Here is a 12,933-nt window from a genome sequence, read left to right on the forward strand (position 1 = left end):
GAATAAAAGGACATACCTTTAGAAAGGAGATGAGGAGGAATTTCTTTAGTCAAAGAGTGGTGAATCTGTGGAACCCATTGCCACAGAGGGCTGTGGAGGCCGTCAGTGGATATTTTTAAGGCAGAGATAGATAGATTCTTGATTAGTACAGGAGTGAGAGGTTATGGGGAGAAGGCAGGACAATGGGGTTGAGAGGGAAAGATAGATCAGTCACGATTGAATGGTGGAGTAGACTTGATTGGCCACATGGCCCAATTCTGTTCCTATGACTTATGACCTTGGGAACAGCTCCATCCAAGACCACAAGAAATTGCGGAGAATTGTGGATCATCACACAAACCAACCTCCCTTCCATTGATTCCATTTACGCTTCACACTGCCACGGCAAGGCCACCAGCATAATCAAGGAGGAGTCGCAACCTGGTCTCTCACTCTTCTCCCCTCTCCCATCAGTCGAGGTATAGAAGCACACATCCAGATTCAGGGGCAGGTTTTTCCCAGCTGTTATCAGGCAACTGAACCATCCTATCACCAACAAGGGTGCAGTCGTGATCTATGATCTACCTAGTTGGAGACCCTTACCCTATCTTTGATCGGACTTTACCTTGCACTGAACGCTATTCACATTATTCCCCTTCTCAAGTGTGGACGGTTCGATTGTAATCATGCATTGTCTTTCCCCTGACTGGTTAGCATGCTACAAAAGCATTTCACTGTACCTCAGTACTCGTGACAATAAACTAAACTAATAAACAAAAACCTGAAAGTGGACAATATTTTTGACTGCTTCTTCTCCAAAAGCTCAATCACCCACTGCACTAATGTAAATGTTCCCTCTGCTTTCCCCGCACCCAATCCGACAACGAGTAATCTAACAATGTCCTGGTTTAACGCATGACACTGATATAGTGTCTGCATGTTTTGAGAAAACAACATTCGTACCTGATTACACATGGAAATGGCTACTGAAATCAATGTCCAGCAACATTTTACCAGAGCTTTCAAATAAATGCTGCACATCCAGTGGAAAGCACCTCTTGCGGACGCTGCTCTTTCGTTAATCCAAGAAGCCTGCGAGTAGAAGCAAAAAATGTCAAGACACGACAAGCAAAACGAGGTCAGTCGTTTACCGTCCGGGGAAAGTGCATTCGAGGGAAGCTGCCAGTTTCTGTTGGAAACTCAAGCTCCTGGATATCATTAGAAATCCCCAAGAGAGTGAAGGGGGGGGGGGGGGGGGGGGGAGATAAAATACCAAATGTACTGACATTAGCATGAAGTTGATAGATCTGTCCTTTGACACACCCCCTCCCCACTTCCCCTTCTGCAATAATAGGGAACACTTCATGATGAATGGGAGGCGATCTCTCTCTTCCTACACTGTCGCTTTCTGACTAATGGACCTTGCCGTTTCACCGTTGCTCTCACTTAAAAAGATGTCAATAAGTGGTGCCGTCGCTACATCAGCGCCGAATATGACCAGAGGTTAGATACCTCCTGTGGGATGTCTTTGCAGGCTCGCATCAATGAAAAGATAGAGTCTGCTTTAAGCCTGTCTTGATTCCAAAATCCAAGTGATCGGGCTGTAAAATTTTCCATGCCTTGGCTAAAAACCTATACAATTTTTTAATTAACAAAAATCACTCTCAGTGCAGAGGAAGTTTAGGCAAATCTTTCTCAACTTGAAAGGAAAGAGCTGGTTGCATTGTGTTCAATGCCTAATGACACAGTGACGCCACAGTCGAGTTGCTGCCCGAGAGCGCAAGAGACCCGGGTTCGATCCTGACTATGGGGGCTGTCTGTATGGAGTTTGTATGTTTTCCCCACGACCGTGTGGGTTTTCTACGAGATCTCGGTTTCTTCACACACTCCAAAGATGTACAGGTTTGTAGGTTAATTGGCTTGGTACAAATGTAAATTGTCCCTAGTCTCTGTAGTACAGTGTTAATATGTGGGGATCGTTGGTCAGCGTGGACTCGGTGGGCCAAAGGGACTGTTTCCGCGCTGTATCTCTAAACTAAACTAAAAGCTGGTTGCGTTGTGTTCAAAGCCAAACATTTGTAGAAAGGGTCTTAAGTCCATCGATCATTTGGGAAGTTGGGATTTGCAATGTAGCACAGGCCTGAGAATTAGACCACCTTCTCAGAAGCTAGGTGAGAGAAAGACCAATGCCGATGTTAAATTGCCTGATTTAATGACCAGCTAACTGGTGGTAACTCATGCTAGTTAGCATCACCAACAATTGAACTGGTAAAATTCTCAGGAAAGTGCCGCCACACCAGTTCAGTAGCAAGTGAGGAAACCCTTGAAGTGAGCTCGTCAATCCACCAGTTGTATGCAAGGCTATCACTGTTATAGACAATAGACAATAGGTGCAGGAGGAGGCCATTCGGCCCTTGGAGCCAGCACCGCCATTCAATGTGACCATGGCTGATCATTCTCAATCAGTACCCCGTTCCTGCCTTCTCCCCATACCCCCTGACTCCGCTATCCTTTAAGAACACTATCTAGCTCGCTCTTGAATGCATTCAGAGAATTGGCCTCCACTGCCTTCTGAGGCAGAGAATTCCACAGATTCACAACTCTCTGACTGAAAAAGTTTTTCCTCATCTCAGTTCTAAATGGCCTACCCCTTATTCTTAAACTGTGGCCCATTGTTCTGGACTCCCCCAACATTGGGAACATGTTTCCTGCCTCTAACGTGTCCAATCCCTTAATAATCTTGTACGTTTCGATAAGATCTCCTCTCATCCTTCTAAATTCCAGTGTATACAAGCCTAGTCGCTCCAGTCTTTCAACATATGATAGTCCCGCCATTCCGGGAATTAACCTAGTAAACCTACACTGCACGCCCTCAATAGCAAGAATATCCTTCCTCAAATTTGGAGACCAAAACTGCACACAGTACTCCAGGTGCGGTCTCACTAGGGCCCTGTACAACTGCAGAAGGACCTCTTTGCTCCTATACTCAACTCCTCTTGTTATGAAGGCCAACATTCCATTGGCTTTCTTCACTGCCTGCTGTACCTGCATGCTTCCTTTCAGTGACTGATGCACTAGGACAACCAGATCTCGCTGTACGTCCCCTGTTCCTAATTTGACACCATTCAGATAATACTCTGCCTTCATATTCTTACCACCGAAGTGGATAACCTCACACCTATCCACATTAAACTGCATCTGCCATGCATCCGCCCATGTTGGTCGAAATGACCACTGCCCGGTCCTTACAATGAGCTGCCGGAGAAGGTAGTTGAGGCAGGTACAATCGCAATGTTTAAGAAGTGTTTAGATAGGTACATGGAAAGGATAGGTTTAGAGGAATACGGGCCAAACAAAGGCAGGTGGGACTCGTGTAGATGGGGCATGTTGGTTGACGCGGGCAAGTTGGGCTGTCGGACCTATTTCCGCGCTGTGTGACTATATAACTCAATAACTCTATACAAGTGAACATACTCAAACCCAAATTTGTAATAAGGCAACGGTCACAGATGAAATGGCCACAAATGGTTGGGTGTGTAAGAAGGAACTGCAGATGCTGGTTTAAACCAAAGATATTCACAAAAAGCTGGAGTAACTGAAGAAAGGTCTCGACCCAAAACGTCACCCATTCCTTCTCTCCAGAGATTCTGTCGGCCCCGCTGAGTTACTCCAGCATTTTGTGTCTACAAATGGTTGGGTGTTGGATTGACCTGAGCGATTGGCCACGGACCACAGCCATCTTCCTCTGTACTCGTTGCAACCTCTATCAATGGAGAGTTTAACCTTGACTTCTTAAAATGTTACCGTGCAGTCACCATGTGGGAATTGTACTGGAACAACTTGGCTGGAGCCCCGCTGGTTCGAGGCCACCTCGGGTCTCACAACCAGAATGTCCTGGGGTCCCGTGAATTTCCTGTATCCTCTTCTGGCATGGAATGGATTTTTCGGGTTTTTTTTAGATTTAGAGATACAGCGCAGAAACAGGCCCTTCGGCCCATCGGGTCCGCGCCGCCCAGTGATCCCCGCACATTAACACTATCCTACACCCACTAGGGACAATTTTTACATTTGCCCAGCCAATTAACCTACATACCTGTACGTCTTTGGAGTGTGGGAGGAAACCGAAGATCTCGGCGAAAACCCATGCAGGTCACGGGGAGAATGTACAAACTCCGTACAGTACAGCACCCTTAGTCAGGATCGAACCTGAGTCTCCGGCGCTGCATTCGCTGTAAGGCAGCAACTCTACGGCTGCGCCACCGTGCCACCCTAATGGATTGGATTTGTTGAAATCAGTGTACAAGTCCACCACCGATTCTCCGGCAACTGGTGTCAATCTGGATAAAATTATGAGAATGCACATAAAATCCCCCCTGGAAGTCCCCCCTGGAAATATGGCGCCTAGACTGGGTGAGGCGGCCGAGCTCAACCTCATCGGGACGGACTTCTGCACCGATCGGCGGATCAAATTTTCCCCCTGCACGTCTTTGAAGTGTGGGAGGAAACCGGAGCACCCGGAGAAAAGCGATCACAGGGAGAACGCGCAAACTCCACACAGACAGCACCCGTAGTCAGGATCGAAGCCGGGTCTCTGGCGCTGTGAGGCAGCAGCTCTACCGCTGCGCCACCGTGCCGTGTTACACATCCGCACTGCACTCTCCTCACTTCACACCAGGGATACAGCACAATGCCAACACCAACTCGGCCAGCCCAGCACACTGTCAGGTGGCTCCGAGTTGAGTTCGAGTTTAGTTTATTGTCACCTCGTGTGCCGAGGTACAGTGAAAAGCTTTTGTTGCATGTTAACCAGTCAGTGGGGTTGGAGCTGCTTTACATCCTCGTCGTCCACTCTGGGTAGTTCTACGGAACTGGCAACATTTGCAGCAAAGCATCAACTACGATACTCAGAAGCACCAATTGCCACTTTTGATAGTTCTAGTTGACATACGAAAGAAGAACCAGTCGGTGGAAAGACAAAACATGATCACAATCGAGCCATCCGCTCGATAAAGGGAATAACGTGAATAGTGTTTAGGGCAAGATAAAGTCCAGTAAAGTCCGATCAAAGATAGTCTGAGGGTCTCCAATGAGGTAGATAGTAGCTCAGGACTCACTATAGTTGTTGGTAGGATGGTTCAGTTGCCTGATAACAGCTTTGCTACCACAGAGCAGTTCAGGTCACACAGCAGCCCAACAATGGGAATAAATAGCGTTCCGTCACCATGGTTCAGGATCCAAGAAGACACAGATACTCTGAAAATGAAAATTACTACCCTCACTGCATCTCATTTCCTGGAGAACTTCATCCCGAATATGAAAAAAAATCTGCATTTCTAAAAAAAAAAAAACAGCATTCCAATTTTAAGTTTTTATTTGCTCTGGTTTTAACGCCACAGGATAGAAGTTGGAAACTGTATCCAAAAACAGCACTTGCTAAAGCTCCATCGAGAACCGTGACTGCAGCAAAACAGCTTGCCAGGCCGGTCTCCTCACAATAGGTACAGTTATAAAATCCTGCTTGTTTCAACCATCAATAGATTCCACGCAGAACTGAAGCGGTCTCTCCAGGAAAGGAAAAGGTTCTTGAAAGGGAACTGAAATGAGGCAGGCAGGGAGGGAGGGACAGTTTCTCTTTATGCTTGACGTGGCCTATTGTTAATCTCCCTGAAAGGAGATGACTTGAGCTCTGATGTGAGTAGCTTTGGGGGGGGGGGGGGGGGGGGGGAAGGTGGGGGGGGGGGATTAACTTTCCACATCTGGATATGTCGAGGGAATGCATTAGGCAGAAACAGTTATATGAACAAGGACACAAACACATTTCTTACCCCCGACTAAGATCCATCGCGGAACCACTTTGTGGGCTATACTTTATCCTAAGACTGTCACCTCATTAACCTCAATTCCAGCAAAAGAGGACCAAAACAAATGATAGCTCTACTGTCCTTGCTGAAGCACTAGCTTCAGATGGGATAATTACCTGTTAAGATAAGAATCGATATTTAAAAAACAACTGAAATAATAAATAATGGCCTTCTCTTTTACAAAGTGTTAGTTACGAAGTGTACAATACAATGTTATGCTAGGCACAAAACGATGGAGCAACTCAGCGTGTCAGGCAGAGTGGCCGGAGAAAAACAATAGTTGATGTTTCGAGTCGAGACCCTTCTTCAGACTCCCACTTCCCACTCCCACTTCAGTCTGAAGAACGGTCTCAACCCGAAACGTCACCCTTTCCTTTTCCCCAGAGATGTTGCCTGACCCCCTGAGTTACTCCAGCACTTTGCGTCTATCTTCGGTATAAACCTGCATCTGCAGTTCCTTCCTACGCATAAATTTACGTTGGCTGTTTTGATGGAAATCAGTGTTATTCACAAGTGTTTGTAGAGAACAAGGAAGCAAGCAGCACAAGTGGGAAGGATAATTATTAGCTTTGCAACTGGAACAGTATTTCTAATTCTTTTATTTCTCAAACCAACACGGGCAGGGAGCTCGTGCAGGCAAAGAACCTGGCATCATGTTCAGCATGGATGCCGTTTGCCGAATGGCCTTTCCCTGTCCAGTACAGTATGTGTGACACCCGCCCCCCCCAAACAAATATCCACTTTCAACCAAATTGTGCAAATTCACCGCATAGCAACACAATACATGACCAGGACACCTGCCTCTCAACTCCAGCAGCCCATGTTCAACTCTGACTTCTGGAGCTGTCCTTGTGGAGTTTGCAAGTTCTCCCTGTGATTGTATGGGTTTCTTCTGGGAGCTCCTGTTTGCTCCCAAAGAATGCGTAGGTTGGCAAGTAAATTGGCCTCTAAACTTCTCCTGGTATATGGGTGAGTGGTCGAATCTGGGGGAGGTTGATGGGAATGTTCAAATGGGTTACAGTGAGATTAGTGAAGTAGCAGGAGCTGCATGGTCAACAGGTGCTTAGTGGGCTGAAGGGCCTATTTCCGTGCCGTCTATGACTCAAGAAATAGCGAGGAAGAGCACAGCAAAGCCCAAACTCATTCACACAGAGACTACAACACATACACCTGATGAGTAGTCAATCTATTTTGGCCAGACCTGCAGGGTAGCATGTTTGGAACTTGATTTCATCCACTGCTTTTACTTAGAGCAACTAAATCAGCACTAAACCAGAATGTAAAAGCAACAATGGAACATTGTCAACCTGAAATTATTTATTTGTTTCTCTCCATCGATGCTGCCTGATCAGCAGCTCGCTTCCAGCATTTTCTGTTTACATGTCACACGAACAGGCGCAAGGTGCAAAATTCAACCTTTCCAAAACACGATCTCTTTCAGTTCACGTGGGTCTGACATCAGCTGCCTCCGGCTACGATGGGAGATCATCCAGAAGCAACTAAATCATGCGACCAGAACAAGTTGATGTTCCATTGGTTTACCTTTACTACCTCAAGTTCATTTCCACTCCCGAAACAATGATCTATCCCTGGGATTGACCGCTGCCTGGCATCAGGTCTAGAGTTACCCTTTGCTGGCATTAACCAGCGTCTCCTTGTACAGCTCAATAGAGAACGTATGGTTTTAATGGCAGCTTCATGTGGGACAGCGTGACTCTCTGGTGGTGTAAGGCTGCATCTTTACCGCTGAGCCGCTGCGTCGCCCTGTGATAACAAAAGAACCAGTGTGATATCAAAACAACTCCCCTCCTTTGCTGCTTTCTCTTCACATCACAGCCTGCGCCAAACAAGAACAGTCAGGGTAAAGATCTTGTGTAAAGATGCAGGTACTGGTCACTGTTTGTGAGACACAACAAGGTATACATTTTATACACCGCTTCTGAAGTTGGAAACAAAGCCCAACTACGATATCACGTGTTTAGCGTGTGACCAAAGATGTATTTCTACCACCAACCCTCTCTTGCTTTTGCTTCTTTTATCAAACAGAAGACAATGTCATTTACTCTCCTACCTTTATTTTAGGGGCACTCAGCAGAACTAAAGGACTCGTTCCCTCAAAGCTGAACACTCCTAGCAGATGACAAAACCCAGGGGCAGAATGGATAAGTAGAAAAGGGAACAACACTTCTGCATATTTTTTCCCTTCTTTTTGTTGTGCTGTTGTTGTTCTTGTTTGGTGTAGGCCGGGACGCAAAGGAAAAGCAACAATGGAGGGTAGATGTTTGGACATCACACTCCCAGGCCTAGAGGTCGGACACAAAAGCCCCGTCCTTCAATGGCTCCAGAGAGTGGGACACAGAGCATTCCCCATTCACTTCACAGCTATGATGAATGGGCATTTAAAATTTGCTCAAAGCAACAAGTGAAATCTCGCCTACATCTATTTCTGAATGCCCTCGTTGGAGTCCTGCTTATGCAAGCTCACAATTAGGTCCTTTAGATGAACACATCACACTCAACCCCTGCCATTCCTGTGTTAAAATCCTCTGCACCTCTTCTCCCAAGATTCACGCAATACCTGCCCATCACTTAGTTGTCCGAATATCAGAAAACATCAAGAACAATACGCAGTGTGCCATAGATATTTCAACAGAAATAAATCATCTGACTGCTCTTCCATGGAGGACTTACCTTCTTTCACCACCCCCCCCCCCCCCCCCATTGACTTGCCGAACGCAGATCAGGGATAGTGGAGCAAAAACCATTTGGACAGAGGTGTCAAATGCCCCGACGCTGCCATCACAATGGCATTAGCAACGATCGTGCACCATAGGTGGTCTCAGGATCACCCTGGGGAACTTAATCAAAAGACCAGCAGTTTAGTTTAGTTTAGTTTAGAGATACAGCGCAGAAACAGGCTCTTCGGCCCACAGAGTCTGCGCCCACCAGCGATTCCCATACGCTAGCACTACCCGACACACCAGGGACAATTTTTTACCAAAGTCAAATTAGCCTACAAACCAGTACATCCTTGGAGTGTGGGAATCCGGAACACCCGGGAAAACCCACCGGTCACGGAAAGGACATACAAACTCCGTCGATCCGTAGAGAAAACACCCGTAGTCAGGACAGAACCCGTGTCTCTGGCACTGTGAGGCAGCAACTCGACCACTTGAACATTCCCAGAGTAGTGGAATCAAGAACCAGAGGTCACAGGCTTAAGATGAGAGGGGAAAGATTAAATAGGAATCTGAGGGGCAATCTTTTCCAGACATAGGGTGGTGGGTGTATGGAATGAGCTGCCAGAAGAGGTAGTTGAAGCAGAAACTATAACAGCATTTAAGACACATTTGGACAGCTACCTAGATAGGAAATGTTTAGAGGGCTATGGACCAAACCCGGGCAGGTGGGACTAGTGTAGATGGTGCATATTGGTCGGCTTGGCAAGCTGAAGGGCCTGTTTCCGTGATTTATGGCTCTAAAAGCAAGAAATGAGGTTGAGCTTCCTATCACTGACAGCAATCCGGTGACGTGTGCGACGTTCTGGTTGCCATGCTATAGGAAGAATGCAATTATGCTAGAAAGGGTGCAGAAAAGTTTCATAAGGATTGGAGGCCTTGATTTACAAGAGGAGACCAGATAACTGCAACTTTGTCCCCCTGGGGTGAGGGAGACGGAGGAGTGAACATACAGGAGGTTTATAACATTATGAGGGGTCTAGGTGCTCCAGATAGTCACAGTCTTATTGCCAGGGTAGGTGAATCTAAAACTAGAGGGCATAGATATTTGGCAAGATGGGAAAGGCTTAAAGGAAATCTGTAGGGTTTGTATTCCACATTGAGGGTGGTAGATATATGTGGAACGAGCTGCCAGAAGAACTGGTAGAGGCAAGTACAATTACAGTGTTTAAACGACAGTTGGACATGTATATGGATATGAAAGATTTTGAGGGAATGGGTTAAATGTAGGCAAATGGTACTGGTTCGGGTAGGCATGGTCAACTTAGACAGGCTGGGCCAAAGGACCTGTTTCAGTGCTGTATAATGTTATGATTCGATGACTTCTGTCTGAAACTCAATGTACACAGACACCAGGCGAGGGGGTGGGGGGTGGGATTGAACACGGTCATGATCTCCCAGACGCTTGACCTTTCCAGGAGCTGCTGGTGCCTGATGCTGCTCAGGTCAACCAAAGCATACAGGAGGCAGAGGGTGAAATGAAGCTTAATCACACTGCAGTGGAATTATAGCTCAGAAAGCAATCTCCACAAGCTGATCTCAGCTACCGGCAGCTGTTACAGCGCAGTGCAAGCAATGAAATGCAACTCAGAGACTTGCCTGCCATTGCCATGGTTACAAGAGGAAGCTCCCACTGAATGCACAAGAAATCCCTGAAACGAGTGGTGAATTTGCACAAGGATCACGTAGTTGTCAATCGAACCCGAGCTTCTTCAGCCGATCCCTTGGTCAATAAATATTCCATTAACATTTTCCTCTAATCGTACTGGAAAATTGGAAGATATTCCTGTTGCTCGCCCTATTTCTATTGCTTTCCCATGCAGCGTCATTCTGTACTCAGTGCAAATCTCATACACTGCAGTAAAGGTCTGTTTTTAAAATGCCCCTCCCAAAAACACCGGCACAGTTCTGCACACAGTGTAAATCTCTCATACTCTGCAAACTATCCAGAACCCATCTTATGTATACAGTGCAGGCGCGGTTCCATATACACTGTGCCAGTCCCACAGAGTGTGGGGATGGGTCTGTCTCCAATCCCACACTTGCACAGGCCCATTCCACCACAGTGAAGGGATGGCTCAGTGCACAATGCCACTCCCACACAAAGCAGGGACATATATGTAGACTATATCACTCCCATATCGTGCAGCAACAATCCTGTACACGATACCACTCCCATCTAGTGCAACAACAGTTGTGTACACATTGCCACACTTACACAGAGCATGGGCAATTCCATACATGATTCCCCTCTCACACGTACAGCGCACTGACAGATCTCGACATGGTAAACACTTCCATTCAATGCAGGGACAGTCGGTATATACAGCGTCACACCTTCACAGTCCAGGGACAGTTCCACACACCGTGCCAATCCTCCATCGTGCAGGGACGTTTCTGTACACTATTGCTCTCCTGCACAGTGCTGGGATTTCAAGGAGGATCAGCAAACAGAGATCGGCACCACAGTGCAGTGCAGGAAGTAATTCAGGCTGGGGGAATAAAAAGGGACTGGGGCTTTAATGGGAGACAGACACCCGTTCTCCAAAGCCGTGAGAAAGAGATTCATAGACTCTATTAATGACCTGCTACAAGGGTGAGAGGCCTCTTCTCTGACCGAGAGAGAAACCGAGTGAGGGGGAGAAGATCCAGTTGTGCAGTGCGTAGGCACCAACACCATTGTCGGACTAAGGAACGGGTTCTACAGAGAGAATTTAAGCCGACCCACGAAAGGTAATTTGGGGATTATTATCTGACCCATATTCAAAATGTCGTATGTTCGGTGAGGTGATTGCACAACTCAACAATTATCTGCCGAGAAACAAGTTTCAATTTGTGGGCCATTGCTATAAGTAGCAGGGAAGGCCAGAGTCCTAATGCGTCAAATAATTGGCGAGATAACATAACAAAGGAGGAAGGATCCCAGTGAAGAAAAACAATTGGTAAATGGACAATCAGATTGCATCAGGTAGCCATGAAGCATACAAACCTAAGTTTTAATTAACACATTAATTGGTCCGGGTAAGAATAAAAAATGGAAATCAAGATAAATATATCTGTAGTACAAAGTTAACATTTTAGGAATTTAAACAGGCACTTGAACAGATAGAGTATAGAAAGATACCACTCTACTGGGATTATATGGATGGGCAAAGATGTGGACATGGAAGTCCTTGGTCAAGGCGCCACCTATTTCTGGGCTGTCCAACTAAAAAGAGAAATTGAAAAGAGAAATTTTAAGGCCCTGCATCATTTCTCACAAAGTGGATGAAATAACAGCCGAAAAGCTGGAAAGAGTGTGGAAAAGATTTACAGTTGCCAGGACAAAGGGCTGGGATTTTGGGAGAGGTTGGGCCGGCGAGGAATTTATTCCTTGGAGCACAGGAGACTGAGAAGCAATTTTAGAGATGGGTACAATCATAAAGGGAATAGACAGGGTGAATGCACAGTCCTTTCACCAGGAATAAAAAGGCAGAGGACAGGTTTAAGGTGAGAGGAGCTAGATTTAATACGAATCTGAGGGGCACCTTTGTCCACTCAGATGGTGGTGGGTTTATGGAACAAGCTGCCAGAGAAGGTACTATCTCTGCAGTTAGTACCATACAGAAGGTACCATAACAGCATTTAAGAGACACATACAGGCACGTAGACAGGAAGGGTTTAGAGATATATAGGCTAAACACAGGCAAATGGGACTAGGTTGGAGGGGGCACCTTGGTCAACAATGGCAAATTGAGCCAAATGGCCAGTTTCCATGCTGCATGACTCAATGACTTTCTCTAAACAAACGTAAATGGATACATGCAATTGCCTTAATGGACACATGGCTGCAGGGAGACCGAGGCTGGGAAACAACATCTAGCATTCATCCGAATATTCCCAATCATGTAATTAATTCAACAAATTCAATGAAGTAATTTTGATTAACACTAAGCTAATAAACTAAAGAATACAATAATAGGAGATGTGTTGCTGATGCGAGATGTGGGAGTTAGACAACGGAACCATCCGACCAACAACTAGCGAGCAGCCCAGTCCTAGAGAGAGACTTTTGGACTACCTTTTTCTGGGATTTATGTATCATGTATCTATCTATACACCGTAAATGGATCGATTGTAATCATGCATTGTCTTTCTGCTGACTGGGTAGCACACAACTAAAGCTTTCCACTGTGCCTCGGTACACGTGACAGTAAACTAAACTGAATATAACCCCTGACACCCATACTGATCGAGAAGCTGTCAATCTCTGTCCTAGAAGTCATCCCAGACACTGGGCGAGGCATTGCGAAGATCGCACGAGGATCAGCCATTATGATATCTAAATGACATGGTGACATGCTGCCACTTGGCTC

At 46.2% G+C, this 12,933-nt stretch overlaps 1 protein-coding gene across 2 annotated transcripts in view; it reads right to left on the minus strand.

The window, feature by feature from the left end:
• LOC144603566 (neuronal cell adhesion molecule-like) overlaps positions 1 to 12,933 on the minus strand; it is a 352,237-nt gene that overhangs the window by 211,655 nt on the left and 127,649 nt on the right. The window contains exon 3 of one of the 2 annotated variants that reach the window (XM_078416961.1): positions 943 to 1,071. The exons of the other annotated variant lie outside the window; for it this stretch is intronic. The gene's annotated coding sequence lies outside the window, so the exon portion shown is untranslated. The remainder of the gene's footprint in view (positions 1 to 942; positions 1,072 to 12,933) is intronic. 2 annotated transcript variants of the gene reach the window in all.

This window comes from Rhinoraja longicauda, chromosome 20, assembly GCF_053455715.1.
Source record: "Rhinoraja longicauda isolate Sanriku21f chromosome 20, sRhiLon1.1, whole genome shotgun sequence".
Lineage (NCBI taxonomy): Eukaryota > Metazoa > Chordata > Chondrichthyes > Rajiformes > Arhynchobatidae > Rhinoraja > Rhinoraja longicauda.